General features: G+C 41.2%; 2 long non-coding RNA genes across 3 annotated transcripts in view; one reads left to right on the top strand and one right to left on the bottom strand.

The window, feature by feature from the left end:
• Positions 1-22,090, top strand: part of LOC148000389 (uncharacterized) — a 319,504-nt gene that overhangs the window by 230,580 nt on the left and 66,834 nt on the right. The gene's annotated exons all lie outside the window — the stretch shown is intronic.
• Positions 6,901-22,090, bottom strand: part of LOC146583947 (uncharacterized) — a 412,373-nt gene continuing 397,183 nt past the window's right edge. The window contains 1 exon segment of the long non-coding RNA NR_203055.1: positions 6,901-9,719. This is a non-coding gene — a long non-coding RNA (uncharacterized LOC146583947).

Raw genomic sequence — 22,090 nt, 5'->3', positions numbered from 1 at the left:
CGCACTGAAAGTAACTGTGCACCATTTGAATTGACCAATCATGTGTAGCCTCGAGAATGCCCCTTACCTCCCCTATATAAACCCCCGAGTTTGGAAGCTCGGGGTCGATTCCTCTGTCTCCTGTGTGAGATACGTGTCGACCCGGGATCCCGCTAAGACCCGGGATCTCGTTAATAAAGCTACCTCTTGCTGTTACATCAAGAATGGCTTCTCGTGATTCCTGGGGGCACCCCACCCCACGATCGGAGCGAGAGACGCAGTTCCCCGTTTAGGGGTTCGCTCTTTCAAGTGGAGAGTGGGAAGGAGACAGTTAGTTAATGGCTATCCATTGTAGGGGTTATGCCTTTTGCAGTCCATGTTTTCTTGAAGTCTATTAGGTAGGGGACTTTGTAGAATCACCTTTCTGAGGCACAAAAGCATGGCTGCAGGTGAGAATGAATCTTGGTGTGGATGTTACACAGGCCTCTGGATGCTAACACCAAGGATCCTTATGAGTATATACCGATGACAAACTTATTATTTGAAACTTCTGAGATTTGAGGGTGTTTGTGAGGACAGCATACCCTAAATTGTCATGTATTGTTTTATTTTCTGTCACTTTGCCTTTTGCTGTCTTTACTTCACTAAACCTTACTGTATCTGTTGTATGTTATTGCTGTTACAATATATATGATAAAACTATTAAGAAGGTAAGTGTGTATTTTGGCTCAGAGTTTGAACATACAGCTCCACGGCAGTGGGTTAGGTAATGTGGTCGTCAGCAGTTAGGAAACAGCATGAGATCAGTGCTGCTGCTCACCCTACTTCCTCATTATTATCCAGTCCAGGACTGTAGCCCATGTAAGGGGCCCACACCTTAGAATGTGTGTTCCCACCTTGATTAACCTAACATAGGCACTACATTACAGACAACCTTGTAAGGTTGGCAATCCAAACTAACCACCGTACCTATGTTATGCCATGCCTCACTTGGCTTTGCTTGACCGAGGAACTCTTGGCTGGCATGTAGGTGAGAGAAAAAGCATGATAATCTGCATTTCTTTTAATATTTTATGCCCTCTGAAGATTAGACTTCTAAAACTTTCAAAAAAAATCCACACTAATTGTTCTCTGGGGCTTGCCTAGAAAGAAAAAAAGAATAAAACTTGTATTTAGGAGGCACAGCTTAGTATGTTGAAATGTTGTTGTGGCTCATGTCTACCATGCCAGGCCTCCATCAAGCTCTTTATTAAACTGTGCTTTTGTGTGCTGCCGCTTGATTAGATTGAAGGACGCTGTACTGTATGGCCCCGCAAAGCTTATTACTGTGAGTCCTGTCAAACTGTTGCTGAGGACAGTGTTTTTTTGTCACATGTGGTCTCCTATATGACAACCCACGGGGGAAAACGCCTGAACATGAAGAATAGTCTTAATTTTGAGCAATAATTTTGAGCATAATTTTGTTTTTTTATTTTATGGACAGTGTGAGTTATTCAAGGAATTAGGGACGGATCCATTTGTCATTGACTTGTTATAACTAACCTGCACTCACTCCCAGGGTTCACACAGTAGAACAAATATAGTGGCCGCATGTTTTGGCCTTTTTTGCTGCCCAGTGTTTTGAAACATTGGCTCCTATTTGGAGTTGGGACCAAACAAACTTTTAAGTGTACCATTTAGGGAGGGAGGGCTGTTAAAAAGCAACCCTGTTTCTTTGCATCTTGAATGTATTACTAGAAACTATTAGGTAGCTGAGTCCTATATGTGTCCTGTATTAGAGTGACAGAAATTTAACAGATGATGTATGTGGTCATGGGACTATGGCGAGAAATTTAACACTGCCTGATGCATCAAGTATCCAGTTTCAGTAAGAATGATCAAACATCAGGTCTCACAGGAATCCTCTAGGACCAACATTGCTAGGGAAATGTCCTTGTCAACACCGTTAGGTTGAAAGATTCTTCTGAGAAATCCCTGTCTCCTGTGTTTCTGCCTACATTGGGCCTTGGGGAGATTTTGAGTCACATGGAAGGCAGAAAGGAAACAAGAACCGTATGGATGCTTCTTTGCTGAATGTCTTGTGTGAACAAAGCTATACCTGGACATGCAAATGTTTCAGCTTTCTTTATATCTTGTTTAGTGTTTTGAGTCTCAGTCTCTTAGTCTGGTTTTCTAGCATAGTTCTGTAACAATGGGGCTCTGGATCTTGCTGCACAACTACACCATAAGGGTTGCTTTATTGATAGAACTCTAATTGTCACATACAGGGTGGGCAATTGCACATAGATATAGAATCGCTGTACTATTACCCTCTGCTGTGTCCTTCTTCTACATCCTCATGATCTTCTGTTTCTTCCAGATGTGATATTTCAAATGCAATACTTCATTTCTCACTCACTGTCTTGTCTTCTAGTGAATAAATCTGCACGTATCCATTTACTTAGCCATTAGGGACTAAGTTAATATTTAATGTATCTCAGTCAGTTACCAGGCTCTAGGACTATAGACAAGAGTGGTGTGGGTAGAGATGACTTGTAATTGCTGAAAAAACGTAAGAGATAATAAAATAGGTTTCATGGTAGACATTGGGAGAGAAGAATGTTTCTTCCTAGATTGGACCTGAGATGAGGAAAGAATTCACAAGGAGATAACTATTAGTAGACTCAGAGTGACAAGTTAATTAGACATCAGTCTTCTCTGGAGAAAGAAAACTAGCACTGTGTGATCACCTTGCTAAATGAAAAAGGCTGCATGAGTGTAGCTTTAGGGAAGATGAGACAGAGAATGCTAATTCTCTTTTTGAAATATGGATCGTAAGACTCCAGAAAGGACAATTAAAGACTTCCAAGAAAAAGTGCATATGATTGGAGAATTTCTTACATGTATACAATACACTTTGGTCATATCAGCCCTCACTCCTACTCCAAATCCTTCCAGATCACTTCCCTGCTATATCCCACTCAACTGAATGTCTTCTTTTTGTGTTTAATAGAGCTTAGTAAGTATTGTCCATATGTATGTGGGTGTAAGACTATCCATTGGGATATAGGAAATCTACCAGTGGCTATTTCTCTAAAAATAAATAAATAGCTGACTCTTGATAAATTAGAAGACTTCAACTGTCAACATTAAGCAAGTGCCTTAATCCAAGAATTTATAATTTGCCTCAGCCTATACCTCTGCTCACTGTAGCAACAGCCACAAGTATGTGTAATTACTTCTGTGTGTCTCAGTGAGGCTAAATTCCCCAAGCAGAAGAAAATAAACAATCTCTAGTCTTCGCCCTAATGCCACTATGGGAGTTCTGTCCTTATGACGTCACCTAAACTTAATCTACCCGCCCCCCAAGTTCCCTACCAAATATCATTGTGCTGTGAGGTTGGATGTCAGCGTATCAATTCTGGGACGGAATAGCATCACACTGTTGAGTAGGGTGTCATGATATGAATTCTGTGAGGATATAAACATTCATCCCACAACATAATCCCACCTAGTTATATACTCTGCATCACCATATTCAATACCCAGTTTATAACAACCAATGAATACTTTACGTATTCATGAACCGTCTTGCTGACCTGTTGTGCCCCTTGCTCCACTGTGAATTTATGAAGACAATATTTATCTTTCCATTCCTTTGTGCCTCCACTGAATAGCTCAGCACGTGCAAGCTATTCAAAATTATTGCTGCTCTTTCTGTTGTTGAAAGGTATTGTCTCTGCGTGTGTGCATGTGTGTACATGTGGGTGTGTCTGTGCCACATATGTGTGCATGTGAGTGTAACATGCGTGTTTGCATATGTGTGTGCATGTGTACATGTGTGGATCTTTCTGTAACAGAGTAACATTGCAAATATGTAGAAGGATGATTGATCATTTATGAGCCCAGATGTCCTAGGAAATATGTTTTCATCATTTTGGGTTCTACTCTTTTCATTTAGTTTCATTGCATATTCATTCCTGATTTGGACATCATTCTAATATTTTTTAAAAGGGCAATACTGTATTTCTTTGTGATGATTTACTATCTTTACCATGTGCTGGGTAATGGGATGATTTACCTGATTTTTTCTCTTTATTTTCCCCAGTATTTTTGAGTATTTAGATTTTTATTTATTTCTCCTCAGAAGAATTCTTTGGGATATAATTATAGAAGTGGCATTTCTGGGTTAAAACTGTGAACAGTTTCAAAACGTACCAACAGATTTTTGCCTTAGAAAGATTGAACCCACTTGCTATGGCCCAAACTGTGTGCATGTCTTTACTTCCCACAGTCTTATTAATAACTACCTCAAGCATTTTTAAAATCAGTTTTCCTTGTTTACTAGTGTCTTTATGTTGCTAGGTACCCTTTCATGGGGAAGGAGAGGACTCATAACAGATTTATTCTATTCTACAGCTAGACTCCGTCCCCCACAACCCCCAATTATAGAAATATGATTTTTACCAGACTCTCTATTTGTGGAATGTCTGTGGTTACAAAATGCAGAAAACAGATTTTAAAATGGTTAAGCTATTAAGTGCATTTACTTTTTCAGTAAACTCTTCGGTTCATTTGGACTTGAGTCCATTGTTTTCCTCTTTGCATCCATTTTAGCTCCATGCTAGGAGAAGTCCTGTTGTTATAGCTACACCTCTTTGTTTTGTGTATAAAAATACAAGACTGAAGAGAGTTCCCAAAAATGACAGTCCCTTTTCTGAAAGCCTATCCGCTTGTGTCTCACTGGACTGAAAATAAATGTATTTCTGAGTGATTGTCACCTTTGAAGCACTGTTGTATTTTGTCTATATTACTGCACAGAGACCAGATGGGCCCTGTAAGAAGCAGATTTTAATGGGATTCCAGTTAAGCCAATATCCCTAATAGGGCAGGAGCAAGCTCTCAGTAAAATTTGAATACCTGAGTGAAACCAGGAAAAGTACAAGGAAGAGGGAATGGATATTAGGCTAACAGCAACAGTTTCCAAGTAAACACTAAAGTATGATCTGCTCACAAAACCCAAACTCGCAGAGAGTAAGATATGGCAGGGTATAAAGATATACAATGAAAATTACAACTGTCAAGAAGAAAGTCATGTTATGTTGAAAAACTGAAACATACTCCTTGTATATAAACAACATGACAACCAAAACTATTTGGTCCACTTAACAAATAGGGCAATATATCAAGTTTGCTTATTCTTAACAATAGGTGTCTTCAGGATAGGATATTTATCTTATGGCTTCTCCACAGGTCAGAACTGCTAGCAAAGCCAGCAAATCACTGCTCCTGTCTTGACTTTTCCTGTCTATGGACAGTGCATGGGAATAACTGATTTACCCGTGATAAATGCCTCTCTGAGAATTCTTCACTTGCAATGGCTTTCACCAGACCAAACACAATGGAAATGCTTCCTTTTCAGTGGTTGGGGCCATTGAATTTAGGTCTGCCCAATTAAGCAATGTTTCTGGGTCACATTGTATTTTCTGGAACATCCATCTTTAGAGGGTGGTTTGTTTATATATTAGGAAGTATAATATCTCTTCTTGGACTTAGCACTGTTCTCTCCTAACAGCTTCTGTCTGAGGTGCAGTCTCTTCCTCCTCCCCAATCTCTAAACACATCCTCAGTGTTGGGGTCTATTGTCTGTGCTCCATCCTAACTGATGGCTTCACCTTTATACACATGTGTATGGATAGCTCTCTTTCGTGTATTCTTCAATTTCTATTGAGCTCTCATTTCTCTGTATTAAGAAAAAAAGTACATTTGAAAACAATGTATAATAGAAATGTTTTACAGGTAATAAAAACTCATCTTTCAATTTTATACACAAATGCCTGTCTTTAAATGAGATTATCTGTAAAGATTTTGTTATAATACCTTGTCTTTCTTGCTCTGTGCCATACCAACCATTTATTTGCTTTCTGGCCCCCTCTTTGAAAAAAGTCTTACCTGTCTGATTCACTGCTGGACTTCTAACTCCTAGAAGATTAACATGAAATGGATGCTATATGAATCAAGTGTTTCCCTAGATCAAATATCATTTTATCAGAACTTATTTATAATTAAATTTCTTTGTTACAAACTGCATGTGTATAAATTCAGTGTTAAGTTACATCAAGTTTTCATATAATCTGTTAGATGCATAAAGAACATTTTCTCTGCGGTGTTTTAGCTATTTTTGGTCCTGTATGTTTTCATATGACATAAATTCTATGTACAATTTATAATCAGGTTTTCAAACCATATTTAAAACAGAAGGGCAGCAAATAACTTATCAAATAATGGCCTTCGTCTAATGCTTGGGATTCACAAGTTGTTTTATGACTTTCAAAATGTTCTGTGTAATGCCCATGTATATACACACACAGAGAGACAGACAGACAGACAGACAGACAGACACACACACACACACACACACACACGCAAAGTAATGAGTAATAATTTATGGAGCAGGAGAGATAACTTAGTAGTATACTAAACTTAAAATCGACCCAAGTTCTGTTCCCAAACATTCTCCCTGGATAGCTTACAATTGTAAGAAAGAACTGATACATCTTTTCCTCTGAAAAAGGCTACACATATACTCCCAGAGAGACACATATACATAAATTTTAATAAAAATAAAATCTAAAAGCACTCGTTAATTTTCTAAGGTTAGTATATTTGGACAGAGATTTCAACATCTTGAAACATTGTTTTGAGGAGACTTGTCATAATTTCCAATTCATACTTGTGATTTTTCTTTTATTGTAACAAAGCATCTTGACCAAGGTAGTTTATAAAAGTGTCAGAAGGTTATAGTCAGTGATATCAGAGAAGAGGTATGGCAGCCAGAACAGATGGTGGCTTATACTTTGATACTTCAGAGGAAGTGGAGAGAAAGCACTGAGAATCCTGGGACCAGTGACACACTTCCTCTCACAAACGGACACCTCCTGATTGTTTTTAAAGAAATTTTATTAACTGGGAACAAAGTATTCAAATACATGAACCTGCAGAGGGGAGCATTCTTATTCAAACCACCACACAATCTATTGGTGTAGAGTAACTCAGTTTATTGATGTCTAGCTGCATTCTTTTGCCAATAGGTTTATTTTCACTGTAGGAGAATTCATAAAATTTTCTAACATATATTAAAATAATGTGAATACAATTACTTATTTAACGTCTAATTCAGGTTGCTCTTTCTTTATAGATACACTTGATTTTTGTGAATATATACTTGAATATTTCATTGCTTATTTCTATATTACTCACTCAATTACAGTCCTCTCCTTTCTGACTGAATGTGGTATAATGCAGTATAATCGACTACATGTAACTTCATATATAAGGCCAATGGCAATGGTCAGAGTAGATCATCTGTTCTTTGATATGTATCTTAAGGAAACAATAGTTAGTTATTTAGGATTTAGTATAATGTTGTCTGTAGGTTTCAAGGATACTATTTATGACATTAAGAACAATCCATCTGTGGTGTTTAGTATTTATTGTCAAATTATTTAGAATCATCACAGAAATAAACCTTTGAACATGTCTATGAGGCAGTTTCTAGACTGAGTTAATGCAAATGGGAAAATTAACACTAAATATGGTTGATCCCTTTCCAAGGACTGTAGGCCTAGCCTGGACAAAAATGAGAAAGTGAGACCTGAGTACTAACATTCATTTTTATTTACATTAACATCATTTACTTAGTGACTGCAGATCAGCCAGTGTGATCACCTGCCCCTCACTTTGACTTCCTTGCCTTATCTCCCATGAGGGATGGGGCTCTTAAACTATGACACAGAATTGACGGCTTCTTTCTTATTCTGCTTGGTTGGGTTTTTAACCAAATAAACTAATAAACCAGTAATGTTTATTTTTATTCATAAATGTAATTTGTTCAGAATTTTCCACAAAAATATGGGTATTAAGTATTATGGTTACTTTTCTTTCTACCCTGTCATATTTATTTACCATTCATGCCAACTCCATTTCTTCCTTACAAATTCTTTCTTATATTCAATATGTGCACAAATACAGTAGAATCGACTACCCATATTGAAGTCCATACAAGTAAAGCTACACAATTTTTGGCGATGAAAACAAATATACATACTGGAGAAAAGACAGCATCTCGTTGAGAAAAAATCAGCATGTAACAGAATATTAAACTTATATATCAAGTTACAAATAAAGCTTGACTCCAAAGGGGTCACACACTTTAATGTAAGACCTGATACCATGAAAGTGCTAGAGGAAAAAGTACTATATCCATATGGGATCAATAAATACTCCCTTAATAGGACTTTGATAGCACTCAAAATAAGATCATTAAAATTCACAAATAAGAGCTCATAGAACTGCAAAGTTTCTTTATAGTAAAGGACATTGTTAATGAAAAGAAGAGGCAACCAACAGTATGGGAGGAAATGGAAGCTAGAAGGTACCTCCCTTCTAGCTAAGTTTTATGGTGTCAGGTGGTGCTATCCAGGATGTTGGAGCATCTGTTCTTTGATATGGTTATCAGGGGATTGATAGTATTAATCAGTTGTTCAATCTAAGAACTAAAATAGGAACCCATCAGACAAAATATGCCCATTGCTGCAATAGTGGCGTAATTGTTAAGGTCCACCCAACTGTTTCCTGATTGTACTGGAGAGAGATTCTATTCCTAGTGCTGCATTCTATATTTAAAACCTAAAACTGAAGAGATGTAAAATCCAAGAAGTGAACTTCCTACCACTGCTTAGCTAAGTTGACACCGCATCAAACTCCTTTCTAAATATTTATTCTTAGACTCACAAACCGAGGTTCCTTTCAGCCTCATCAGAGAATGTAAAGGGATGGAAGTTACTGAGAAGAGAGGGTTCCTGAGTGTAGCTAGAGATGGGCTTTGGTTCAGTGATTGCTCGTATTCTTCTTCTTAGTTCATGAGTGTGGCATAGTGAGTGCTTTGACTGTATTTTGGATGTTAGTTTAACTTTGCATTTCTAACATTTATTCCCTGGTTATGCAATGCTATTATTATTCCTGTTGTTGGACTTCATGTGCAAATACATAGTTAAACACTTTCCATCATTTGTCAAGTTTTATTCTCATTTTTGTATCTTATAGAATTAGATAATGATTCTTTACATCTTTCTCTATTTTCTAAAGATTTGAAAAGTTCTGAATAATACTTATTAATGATTTGATAGATTCCACAGTGCTGTCAGCTATACTTAAACTTGTTTTGGCACAATATTTAAAATTAAAGTGTAACTTATGTAATTACTACATGCCTATTCACACTGTCTAATTTTCCTTTGTGCTCTTAGATAATTTGTCCCTAAAACCAATATTTTATCCAATTTGATGACATCAGTGTAGCATTCCTTTAGGAAAGCTTTGATTCTGATATGACCAGTAGTGATATTTATCTTTACAGCTTTGATTTTGATATCTTCTGTTTTCTCTACTTTCACTTTTTACAGCCTAGGTAATGTTTTATCCATTTTGTTTATATTCTCCAAGAAAGAGCTCTTGGGTTCAGTAATATTTCTCCTTCACTTTTATGTATTCTATTTCACTGCTTTCCAGTACAGTCTTTATTATTTTCTTGTTTCTTCTTACTTTGGTTTAGTTTTCTCTTCTTTCTCGAGTTTCATAAAGCCAAAGGTCAGGTAAGTGATTTGAGACCTATTTTCTTTCTTAATACTGGCCACTGGAGTGATAAATTTCCCTTTTGCCAGGCAGAATAGCATGAGTTGGTAATTTGTGTTCCTGGGAAGCTGAGAAAAGAGAATTAAGGACAGTTTCAATAAACAACAACAAAATAAACATAAAAAATATTTTAAAAAATTAAATAAATAATAAAATAACATGTTTCCCTCAGCACTGACTTAATGATATAATATTTCTGGCAATGAAGGCACCAGAGCCTGGCTTGATTTTTGAGGCTGTAGCCCAAGGAATTCTCTCCTTAAGGTGAGTCATTAGCTATGTAAGGGATTTTAGTTATGATGACGAGAAGAATTTCAAAACTAAGGAAAAGTTGAATTTATTAAGAAATGTAAAGAAGAGGTAAGCCCATCCCCCACAGAATCCTGCCAGCTAACTCACCTAAAAGAAGCAGCTGTCCCACAGCTCTCACATCTCCCACAGCTCTCCTGGAGGCCTGCCCACACCAGGGACATCAAACTATGCTGGAACTAGGGACACCAGCGGCAAGGGTAACACATAAGACTCCAGAGGCCATGCATGACAAACAAACAAAGGCCCTGAGGAAGACATCCTACTACTCCTAAAAAAAATAGCTTGTCACCAGAAACCCAGGCCACTCATACCAGTAGAGAGACAGGAAAAAAGATCCAAAAAACCACTCATCTGAGGAAGATAATCTCAGCTATCAGCATCTACACCTACAATAACTACAAAAGCAATATAGCTAAAGAAGAGCGTAAAAGCACACTCAGCAACAGCCAGGGCAGTACGACACCACCAGAGCCCAGCTTTCTACTACAGCAAGCCATGGATATCGAAAGACAGCTGAAGCACAAGAAAATGATCTTGAATTCAATTTTATGAAGATAGTAGAGACCTTCAAACAGTAAATAAATAAATTCCTTAAAGAAATCAGGAAAATAAAATCACAGAGATGAAGGAAATGAATAAAACTGTTCAAGATCTGTAAATGGAAATAGAAACAATTAAGAAAACACAAACTGAGAAAATTTTGGAGATGGAAAACCTAAGTAAGAGTAGAGAAACAACAGATGTCAAACATTACCAGCTGAGCACAAATGATGAAAAAGAGATTTTTTTCTTTTATTGGATATTTTATGTATATTTCAAATGTTATCCCCTTTCCCAGTTTCCCATCCACAAACCCCCATTCCATTTTCCTTCCCCCTGCTTCTATGAGGGTGTTCCCTCACCTACCCACTCCCTACCTTCTCCCTGCCCCGGCATTCTCCTACACTGGGGCATCATGCTTTCATAGGACCGAGGGCCCCTCCTCTCATTGATGCCCAATAAGGCCATTCTCTGCCATCAGTCACTCCATGTGTACTCTTTTGTTGGTACTTTAGTCCCTGGAGCTCTGGGGGTTCTGGTTGTTGATATTGTTGTTCTATCTATGGGGATGCAATCCCTTCAGCTTCTTCAGCCTTTTCTCTAACTCCTCCATTGGGGACACCATTTTCAGTCCAATGGTTGGCTGCGAGCATTCGTCTCTGTATTTGTTAGATTCTGGCAGAGCCTCTCAAGAGACAGCTATATCAGATTCCTGTCAGCATGCACCTCTTGGCATCTGAAATAGTGTCTGAGTTTGGTGGCTGTTTGTATATGGGATGGATACCCAGGTGGAGCAGTGTCTGGATGGGTTTTACTTCAGTCTCTGCTCCACATTTTGTCTCCATATTTCTTCATTGTTTATTTTGTACCCCCTTCTCAAAAAGACTGAAGCATCCACACTTTTGTCTTCCTTCTTGAGCTTCATGTGGTATTCAAATTCTATCTTGGGTATTCTGAGTTTTTGGACTGATATCCATTTATCAGAGTGTGCATTCCATGTGATTAAGGAATTCATTTGTAGATCCAATGGAAGAAATGGATGGATACATCTGTCAATAAAAAATTAAATCTTAAGGAGTTCCTGACAGAAAATCTCTAGGAAATCCAGACACTATGTAAAGATGAAACCTACAAATAATAGGAGTAGAAGAATGAGAAGGTTCCCAGCTTAAAGGGTCAGAAAATATTTTCAACAAAATCACAGAAGAAAATGTCCCTAATATGAAGAACGAAATGCCTACAAACATACAAGAAGCTAACAGAACACCAACTAGATTGGACCTGAAAAAAACTCCTCCCACCATATAATAATCAAAGCACTAAATATACTGAACAATGAAAGAATATTAAAAGCTGCAAGGAACAAAAGTCAAGTAACATATAAAGGTAGACCTACCAGAATTACACTTGACTTCTGAACAAAGACACTAAAGGCCAGAATGGCTTGGATAGATAATCTTGCAATCTCTAAGAGACCACAGATGGAAGCCCAGACTATTATACCCAGCAAAACTCTCAATCACCATAGAGCAAGAAAACAAGATATTCAATTAAAAATAAAACAAATTTAAACAATATTTATCCACAAATTCAGACTTACAGAAGATAATAGAAGGAAAATTGCAACACAAAGTGGATAACCACACCCAAGAAAACATAAGAAATAAATAATTGTACACCAGAAAAACAAAACACAAACACACACACACACACACACACACACACACACACACACGGACACAACACACTGAAACACACACAGACACACAGACAGACAGACACATACAGTCTCACTACCAAAATCAAAATAAAAGGATTTAACAATCATTGATCATTAATATCTCTCAGTGTCAGTGGATTCAATTCCATAATAAAAGACAGAGGTTAACAGAATAGATGTGAAAACAGGATCCATCATCCTGCTGCACACAAGGAACACAACTCAGAAGCAAAGATAAATATTACCTCAGTGTAAAGGCCTGGAAAACAGTTTTCCAAGCAAATGGATCCAAGAAACAAGCTAGAGTAGATAATCTATTATCTAGTAAAATGGACTTTCAGCCAAATATAATCAAAAGAGATCGGGAAAGGCACATGATACTTCATACTTATCAAAGGAAAAATTTACCAAGATGATGTCTCAATTCTGAATATCTACGCCACAAATGGTAGGGCCTTGACTGGCCACAATAGGATAAGGTATAACTAGTCCTGCTGTAATGTGAGATGCCAAGTCTGGTTGATATTCATGGGTAGCTTCCACTTTTCTGAAGAGAAAGGGAGAACAGGAGGACAGAGGTTACAGGAGGTGAGAAGGAGGGACTGGGAGGAGAAGAGGGAGGGGAAGATGTAATCAGGGTGTCAAGTAAAGAAAAATAAATAAAAATCAATAAGTACATAAATGGAGGTAATAAAGGGAAGGAAATAGGAAAGGAAGAGAAGCAGCAGGAGTGAAAGAGAGATGGGGGAGGGGGAGGGAGGGGGAGGAAGGGGGGAGGGAGGGAGGGAGGTTGGCTGGCCTTAGAGAAAAGCTGTTGGTTGGTCTATTCTATTTGCTTCCATGTCTGTCCTCTCCATTGTGCTGCGTGGGCCCTGATGCTACTGTCCTTTATCGACATTGAAACCCAGCTTCTTTGGCCTTCCAAGGTTAAATGAAGATTACTGGTTCTTGAAGGGTCCTCTCTGTCCTCTGCATCAGATTGTGATTTCTTGGGAGCCTTATGTAGTGAGAAGGAGCAACTAGATGTTCATCCAATCCAAGGTGAAAACAGCCATTGTTGGACTAGCCAGATCTTCTCCTGTGTGTCAACCTAAATAATTATGTGGCTTTTCAACTTCCATCTCTCTAAGAATGTAAAGGCCACCAGTTATGACTAAACAATTGAAAATTTAGTTAGCACAAAAGATAAAGTTCATGGTTTGTTTTTTTTTAAAGCATTTCCTTTCTTTAAGGAAAAGTGGTGTGTGAGGCACACATGGTTCAAGCTTATTGATGAGATGCATATTAGTTATTTTACTAATGCTGTGATTAGATGCCATGACTGAAAGAAACTTAAGGGAGAGAAAGTTTGCTTTAGCTTACATTTGCAGATGTTTTAGAGAGCCCATAATGATGCAGGAAGGCATAGTTAAGGCAGCAAGAGCAGGAAGCTGACTAATCACATTTCCATCCACACGCAGGAAGCAAACATTGATCAGGAAACAGAATGAGGCCATAAACCCTCACAGTCACCCCAATAATATACTTGGTTAAACAAGTTTCTACTTCCTAAAGGTTCCATAACCTCCCCAAATAGGTGGCCAATGGTTCAAATAAATGGGCTTATGGAAATCTTTTTTTTTTTTTTAATTCAAGGCACAGCATGAGAGAATACTAAACTCAGTAATACTAAATAATACTAAATAACTCAATAATACTAAATTCAAAGTCACAGAAGGTTTAGCCTTAAAAAGATTCCATTCATTCTTCCAACAGTCTTGTTTGAGATCTCTCTCACAGATGTGGCAAGGTTCATGGGAGGTTCCAACCCTCCTTCAGTGATGTTGGGATTCATCACTCAACTGGCCAGAAATGCAAACCACACCTCTAAGCAAGAAATCCTTTCTCTTGTCCTTTTAATTTTCTGATGTTTGTTTGTTTGTTTGTTTGTTTGTTTTTACCTTCCTAGTAGCCTACCAATTTCAATATATTTTCATTTGCTTAAAATGTGTTTAATGCCTCTTTTAGTTGCTGTGTTGTTCTGTTTACTTTGAGAAATGGATTATTTAGAAATGTGATGTTTACATTTCTCCCAAACAAGACTTCTTTTCATAAATAGTCTTGTGCTGAGCACATTTGTTGAAGGTTGCAATGAAATCAACTTTATAAGTATTTACTTAGGATTATTGCTTTCAGTGACCTCTGGAAGAATGTATTTAATTCTCCCAATAAACTGATAAGTCGCTGAGCTAGAGACCTAGTGTTAAAACTAGAGAGAGAGAGAGAGAGAGAGAGAGAGCGCCAGAACCAAAGCCAGAGCCAGAGCCAGAGCCGGAGGATGGGGTGGGGGTTCCTTAATTCACAAATATACTCTTTTAGGTTTTTTATAACATAAATTTCGTTATAATTTATACATTTAGACACATCATCTAACATAATTATATTATGGAAGATAAATTGGTTGTTTTTGCCTTAATGTTAGGTAGTTAGAAATTAATATGTTTTAGTGTAATTGAGGATAGACCACTTTCTTCATAATCAGTTTAAGACTCCACTTCCTGTGTTAACAAATTAATATTGCAAATGAAAGAGGGTGATCTGTAATGGAAGGAGGTGAATCGTAAAAAATGCTTTCAATTCAGTTTAAAATACCAGCTAGACTTTAAAACCATGGTTATATTCTTAATACTTTCAAGGCAAAGGCAGAAGAATCAGGAGTTCAAAGCCAGCCTCACCTAAATATGGAGTTTGAGGGCAGACTGAGCTGCACAGTCTCTAAGGGAAAAATGTGAATTTGACACATTTCTAGATTCATCCAAGATTATGTTGATTCATCCAAACTTAAACCAAGAAGACACTTAAAAACCTTAAGCAGGACATGTAGGCTGCCCTTCTGCTAAAATCCCATAATCTCTGACTATCTCGGCATTCCCCTACCCTATCTGCAGTCACTCTACCTCCTGCAACTCTATGATGGTTACTGAGGTCATTAAAGAAGAAATTAATAAATCCTTAGTGAAATTCAGGAAAACAAAAACCATCAAAAGAAATAAATAACTCCCTTAAACAAAGTGAAAAGAAAAAAGAGAAAACAAAAAACAAAAAACATGGCAGCGTCCAGGCAGGCATGGTACAGGCAGAGAGGAAAGTTCTACATCCTTATCTGAAGGCTGTTAGTGGAAGTCTGCTTCCAGGCAGCTAGGATGAGGATCTTAAAGCTCAAACCCACAATAACACACCTACTCCAACAAGGCCACATCTACTTCCACAGGGTCACACCTTCTAATAGTGCCACTCCCTGGGCTGAGCATACACAAATCATCACATTCCACTCCCTGGTCACCATAGGATTATTCCAACATATGAGGCTATGGAGGCCATACCTAAACATAGCATAATAAAAGATACATTTAGTTCAACTTCCAAAGCCCCCATAGACTGTAGCAGTTTCAACAATGTTAAAAGTTCAAAATTAAAGGTCTCTTCTGAGCTTCATCAGATCACTTAACTGCAATCCCCAAAGCAAGTTAGGAAAACAGCTGGGCAAACTCCAAACTCTGCATCTCCATGCCTGATGTCGAAGAGTTCTTCAGATCTCCAACTCCTTTTTTTCATATACATTTTTTCTTTTATTGGATAATTTTTATTTACATTTCAAATGTTATCCACCCTTCCCAATTTCTCCTCCAGAAACCCGCTATCTCCCCCTGCTTCTGTGAGGGTGCTCCTCCTCAACTCCCTCCCAACTCCCTGCCCTGACATTCCCCTACACTGGGGCATTGAGCCTTCATAGGACCAAGGGCCTCTTCTCCCATTGATATCTCTGCGACGTATGTACCTGGAGCCATAGGTTCATCCTTGTGTACTCTTGGGATGGTGGATTAGTCTCCTGGAGCTTTGGGGGTCTAGTTGGTTGATATTGTTGCTCTTCTTATGGGGTTGTAAACCTCTTCACCTCCTTTCGTCCTTTAACTCTTCCCTTGGGGACCCCATTCTCAGTTCAATGGTTGGCTGCAAGCATCTGCTTCTGTATTTTTCAGGCTCTGGCAGAGTCTCTCAGGAGACAGTTACGTCAGGCTCCTGTCAGTCTACACTTCTTGGCAAACACAATATTGTCTGAGTTTGGTGGCTGTATGTATATGTGATGGATGCCCAGTTGGGGCAGTCTCTGGATAGCCTTTCCTCCAGTCTCTGCTCCACACTTTTTCTCCATATTTCCTCCTGTGAGTAGTTTTTCCCCTTCTAAGGACCAAAGCATCCATATTTTGGTCTTCCTTCTTCTTTGAGCTTCATATGGTCTCTGAATTATATCTTGGGTATTCCGAGCTTTTGGGCTAATATCCACTTATCTTTCTTGCCTGAAAAACAACTTCTTTTTCTGAGCTGGTTTCACTCCATTAGCAGATTTCCTCAGCAGATAACCTATGGCTCTGACATCTTGAAAATCTTGTTTCAATGACTGGGATGCACACATGATTCTATGGGCTCTTCCAAAGGGCTTGTTTCACTTCTTCAGCTCTGCTCTCTGTAGCGCTCTAAGCTCAGGCTGACCTACTCCACTGCTGCTGCTGTTCTTGGTGATCATCCCATGGTACTGGCATCTCCAATACCCTGGGTCTTCCGTTGCACCTAAGCTTCACACATAGCCTCTCATAGGCTCTCTTCAAGGTGCCAAACCTCAAATCCTTTGCATGACCCTTTCAGTCCTGAACCTTCAACTACATCTGAGGCTGTACCTTCACCAATGGCCTTCCATGGCCTCTCACAGTGCTAAAGCTTAGCCGCTTTTCTTGATCCCATTATGCCTTCAAAAACAGTACTACCTGGGTGACTGTTACACATGACCAAGTCTAGCTGCAGCACGAGGTACAATCTTGGCTATCTCTGGAACACAGCTTCTTGTGCTCTCAAAAAACACCTTTCAGAAGATTTTGAAAGACCCCAGCTTAGCAGCAGTAACGCCATTTTGCAAGGCTATATTTAAGATGACTGGTTCAGAGAAAGGTTAGAACACTGAGTACACAGCGGCTGCCAAACAAGATGTGTTTGGTTGAAGGCCTGGCAACAGGAGGACTGCTGTTGAGCACCTGACAATGAGAAAAGCCCCAGGAGAGGTCCCACACCCTGGTGGGGGGCCGAGTCAGTCGTTATGTTCCAAGAAGGTAGCTAAGAAACTTGCCCCCGGGCTGAACCCTTGGGGGGCCGAGTCAGCCGTTATGTTTCTGGAAGGTAGCTAGGAAACTTGCCCCCGGGCTAAACCCTTGCCATATTAGAATCCACCAATTATATCCCTGTAACCATGCATCTGCTTCTGTATGCTTGCTTCTGCTCCCCAAAATCCTATAAAAGCCCATCCTTGGTTCTGTGGGGCGCGCCAGTCCCCCGAGTGACTGAAGCGCCCGCAGGTGCCTGTGCCTGTGTATCCCGACAATAAACCAAATCCTCTTGCTGATTGCATCCTGTGGTGTCTTGGTCTGGTCTTTGGAGTTGGAGGGTCTCCATCCCGAGGGAAAGTTCTGCCTGAGAGCTTTTCATTTGGTGCATTGGCCGGGAAAGGAGATCCTCCACCCAGGGACCACCGACCACCCACTGGGAGGTAAGCCGGCCGGCGTCTGTCTGATTCTGTCTCGTTCTGCCTTATTCTGTCTGTTCTGTGAACGCTCGGCCAGGTCTGTTCTGTGAGCGCTCAGCCAGGTTCTGTGAGCACTCAGCCAGGTCTGTTCTGTGAGCGCTCAGCCAGGTCTGTTCTGTGAGCGCTCAGCCAGGTTGTTTGGAATTTGGGTGGGACGAAGAAGGAGCTGACGAGCTCGGACTTCTCGCCCCGCAGCCCTGGAAGACGTTCCAAGGGTGTTAGGGGCCCGACTTTTCGGGGCCCAATCTGGGAGAGGAGAAAGATCCGGACTAACGGCACCTCTGTCTGTATTTTTGGCTTTCAGAGGGCCCCGGACCTTTGCCACCTCCATCTGACTTTTTGCTTTCAGTTTGGTACCAAAGCCGTGCAGCACGCCTGTCTGTTGTTTGTTTGACTGTTGGTGTTGTTTGTTTTCTCTGTGTTCTAATCTTCCTTAGAACTAACATGGGACAGTCCCTAACAACACCCCTAAGTCTCACTCTTGATCATTGGAAAGACGTCCACAACCGGGCATACAACCAGTCCGTCGAGGTTAAAAAAAAAAAAAAGGAAAAGGGCAGACTCTCTACACATCCGAGTGGCCCACTTTCGGAGCAGGATGGCCAGTGAATGACACATTTAATAAGATCATTATTTTACAGGTTAAAGATCGGGTCGTCCACGGACATCCTGACCAGGTTCCTTATATTATCACTTGAGAGAGTCTCGCCTTAACCCCCCCCCCAGGCGGAACCCTTCGTGGACCCGAATTGGCCTCCCCTCAACCCCCAGCCTGTCCCCTCGGCCCCGCCCGGTCTGCCGGCCACGTCTTAAGAAACCTGTCCTCCCGGCAGACCCAAACTCCCCTCTCATAGATCTTCTCTCTGACAGGCCCGGCTGAAACGGAGGAGGCAGAGCCGCCGGCCAGATCAGTTGCCGGGCCACAGTCTGATAAGGGTTTCTCCCCTGTCGCAGGGAGATTACACAATAAGCGCGAGGTGATGCCCGATTCAACCTCCCAGGCTTTCCCACTTAGACAGGGAACCGGTGGCCAGACCCAATACTGGCCGTTTTCAGCAGCTGACATTTACAATTGGAAACAACACAACCCTTCTTTCTCCAAAGATCCGGTGGCACTCACCGACCTAATAGAATCTGTTTTACTTACCCACCAGCCTACTTGGGATGACTGCCAACAGCTCTTACAGGCCCTCTTAACCTCAGAAAAAAACAAAGAGTGTTCCTAGAGGCCAGAAAGCATGTTCTGGGAGATGATGGGCGTCCCACCCAGCTGCCTGAAAAAATTGATGCTGCATTCCCACTTAAGAGACCAAACTGGGATTTTAATACAGCTGAAGGTAAGGGACACCTACGCCTTTATCGCCAGTTGCTTCTAGCGGGTCTCCGAGGGGCTATACGACGCCCTACTAATTTGGCTCAGGTAAAACAGGTATTACAGGAAACAGGGGAAACTCCCTCCGCCTTTCTAGAGAGACTTAAGGAGGCCTACCGTATGTACACTCCCTATGACCCAGATGACCCAGGACAAATGACGAGTGTCTCTATGTCCTTCATCTGGCAGGCTGCTCCAGATATCAGGACTAAGTTACAGAGGTTAGAAAATTTGCAGGGCTATACATTACAGGATTTACTTAAAGAAGCTGAAAAGATTTTTAATAAGAGAGAGAATTGAGTCGAATCTTGGCCGCCGTAGTTCAGGGCCAAGAAAGGAAGGGAGATAGGGGGGAGCTCGAAAGGGGCTGAAGCTGGATAAAGATCAATGTGCCTATTACAAAGAGAAATGGCACTGGGCCAGAGAGTGCCCCAAGAAGCCTGGTGGACCCCGAAAGCCTCGACCACAAACCTCCCTCTTGGCTCTAGATAAAGATTAGGGAGGTCAGGGCCAGGAGCCCCCCCGCCCTGAGCCCAGGGTAACGCTTAAAGTTGGGGGGCAGCCGGTTACTTTCCTGGTAGACACAGGAGCCCAGCATTCAGTCCTCACCCAAGCTTCAGGACAACTCAGCGACCGGACGGCCTGGGTACAAAGAGCTACTGGTGAGAAACAATACCGATGGACTACGGACCGCCGGGTTCAGCTGGCTACCGGTAAGGTGACCCATTCTTTCTTACATGTTCCGGACTGCCCGTACCCTCTGCTGGGCCATGATCTGCTCACCAAACTAAAAGCACAAATTCATTTTGAGAAAGGAGGGGCCCGAATAACTGGCCCCCACGGAACTCCCCTTCAAGTTCTATGAATATAGACTATATGAACTGGGACAGGACAAGCCACAATCCCTAGAAATAGACACTTGGGTCACGAATTTTCCACTGGCTTGGGCAGAGACTGGTGGGATGGGGTTGGCGCTCCAACAGCCCCCCTTAATTATACAGTTAAAGGCCACTACAACTCCAGTCTCCATAAAACAATACCCCCTGTCACATGAAGCTTATCAAGGTATAAGGCCTCACATTACGAGGCTTCTAGATCAAGGCATCCTAGTCCCCTGCCGGTCGCCTTGGAATACGCCTCTTCTGCCTGTTAAGAAACCCGGCACTGGAGATTATAGGCCAATACAAGACTTGAGAAAGGTCAACAAGAGGATAGAAGATATTCATCTGACTGTTCCAAACCCTTACAATTTGCTCAGTAACTGTTCATCGATGAGAAACAGGGGTATGCTAAAGGGGTCCTAACACAAAGGTTGGGACTCTGAAAACGCCCTGTGGCCTACCTGTCTAAGAAATTGGACCCTGTGGCCTCCGGCTGGCCACCGTGCCTAAGGATGGTGGCTGCTATTGCTGTCCTGATCAAAGATGCTGGAAAATTGACTTTGGGACAGCCACTCACCATCCTAGCACCCCACGCAGTGGAGGCCTTGGTAAAGCAGCCCCCAGACCGCTGGCTCTCTAATTCTCACACCAAGCCTTGTTACTAGATGCAGAACGGGTTCAGTTTGGGCCTGTAGTCACCCTCAATCCTGCCACCTTGCTTCCTCTACCAGAGGAGGCAGAACAGCATGACTGCCTACAAATCCTCACAGAAGTACATAGAACCAGGCCGGACCTATTGGACCAGCCTCTTCAGAATGCTGACCACACATGGTACACGGATGACAACAGCTTCTTGGCAGAGAGAGAGCGAAAGGCTAGAGCTGCGGTCACTACGGAGGACAAAGTGATTTGGGCGAAAGCCCTGCCTGCTGGTACCTCCGCACAATGGGCTGAACTCATCGCCTTGACTCAGGCGCTCAAGATGGCAAAAGGTAAGAGGCTAAATGTATATACAGACAGTCGTTATGCCTTTGCCACAGCACACATCCACGGGGAGATCTACCAGAGGCGGGAGCTGCTCACATCTGAGGGTAAAGATATTAAAAATAAGGCTAAAATTCTGGCCCTCTTAAAAGCCCTATTCTTGCCCAAAAGACTGAGTATTATACATTGTCCAGGACACCAGAAAGGGCACAACCCAGAGGCACGAGGAAACCGGCTGGCCGATGCCACGGCGCGAGAAGCGGCCATGAACAAACAAATCTTGCCCTTAAATAGCCCAGACCAACCCACGTCCCCACCAGTGGGACAAACCAGTTGGGTTTATGCCCATGAGGACATAGGGCTCCTAGAAAAAATGGGGGCCATCTACCACCCTCAACTAAAACAGTGGGTCTACAAAGGACTTTTGAATTGATCTCCTTTTTACATAAATTAACCCATTTGGGGTTTAAGAAGATAAAAACCTTACTAGATCGGGAAGAGATAAATCTGTGTTTTTTTGAATTGGGACAAAGCGATACAAAAGGTGACTGAGAGTTACAAAGCGTGCGCTCAGGTTAACCCGGAAAGGACCATGATTGGACAAGGAGTTCGTCCTAGGGGACACCGTCCCGACATCCATTGAGAAATTGATTTTACTGAAATTAAACCAGGTATATATGGATACAAGTATCTCCTAGTGTTTATAGACACCTTCTCAGGATGGGTCAAAGCCTTCCCCACGAAGCACGAGACTACAAAAATGGTCACCAAGAAGCTCCTCGAGGAAATCTTTCCCAGGTATGACATGCCTCAAGCGTTGGGGTCAGACAACGGGCCCGCTTTCGTCTCCCAAGTAAGTCAGTTGGTGGCCAAATTGCTGGGGATTGATTGGAAATTACATTGTGCCTATAGACCCCAGAGTTCAGGTCAGGTAGAACACATGAATAGAACAATTAAGGAGACTTTATCCAAACTTACGCTTGCAACTGGCTCAAAGGATTGGGTGGCCCTCCTTCCCC

This window comes from Rattus norvegicus, chromosome 16 (assembly GCF_021556685.1).
Source record: "Rattus norvegicus strain SHRSP/BbbUtx chromosome 16, alternate assembly SHRSP_T2T, whole genome shotgun sequence".
Lineage (NCBI taxonomy): Eukaryota > Metazoa > Chordata > Mammalia > Rodentia > Muridae > Rattus > Rattus norvegicus.
The sequence above is the reverse complement of the archived record's forward strand: the minus strand, read 5'-3'. Positions and strand labels throughout refer to the sequence as shown.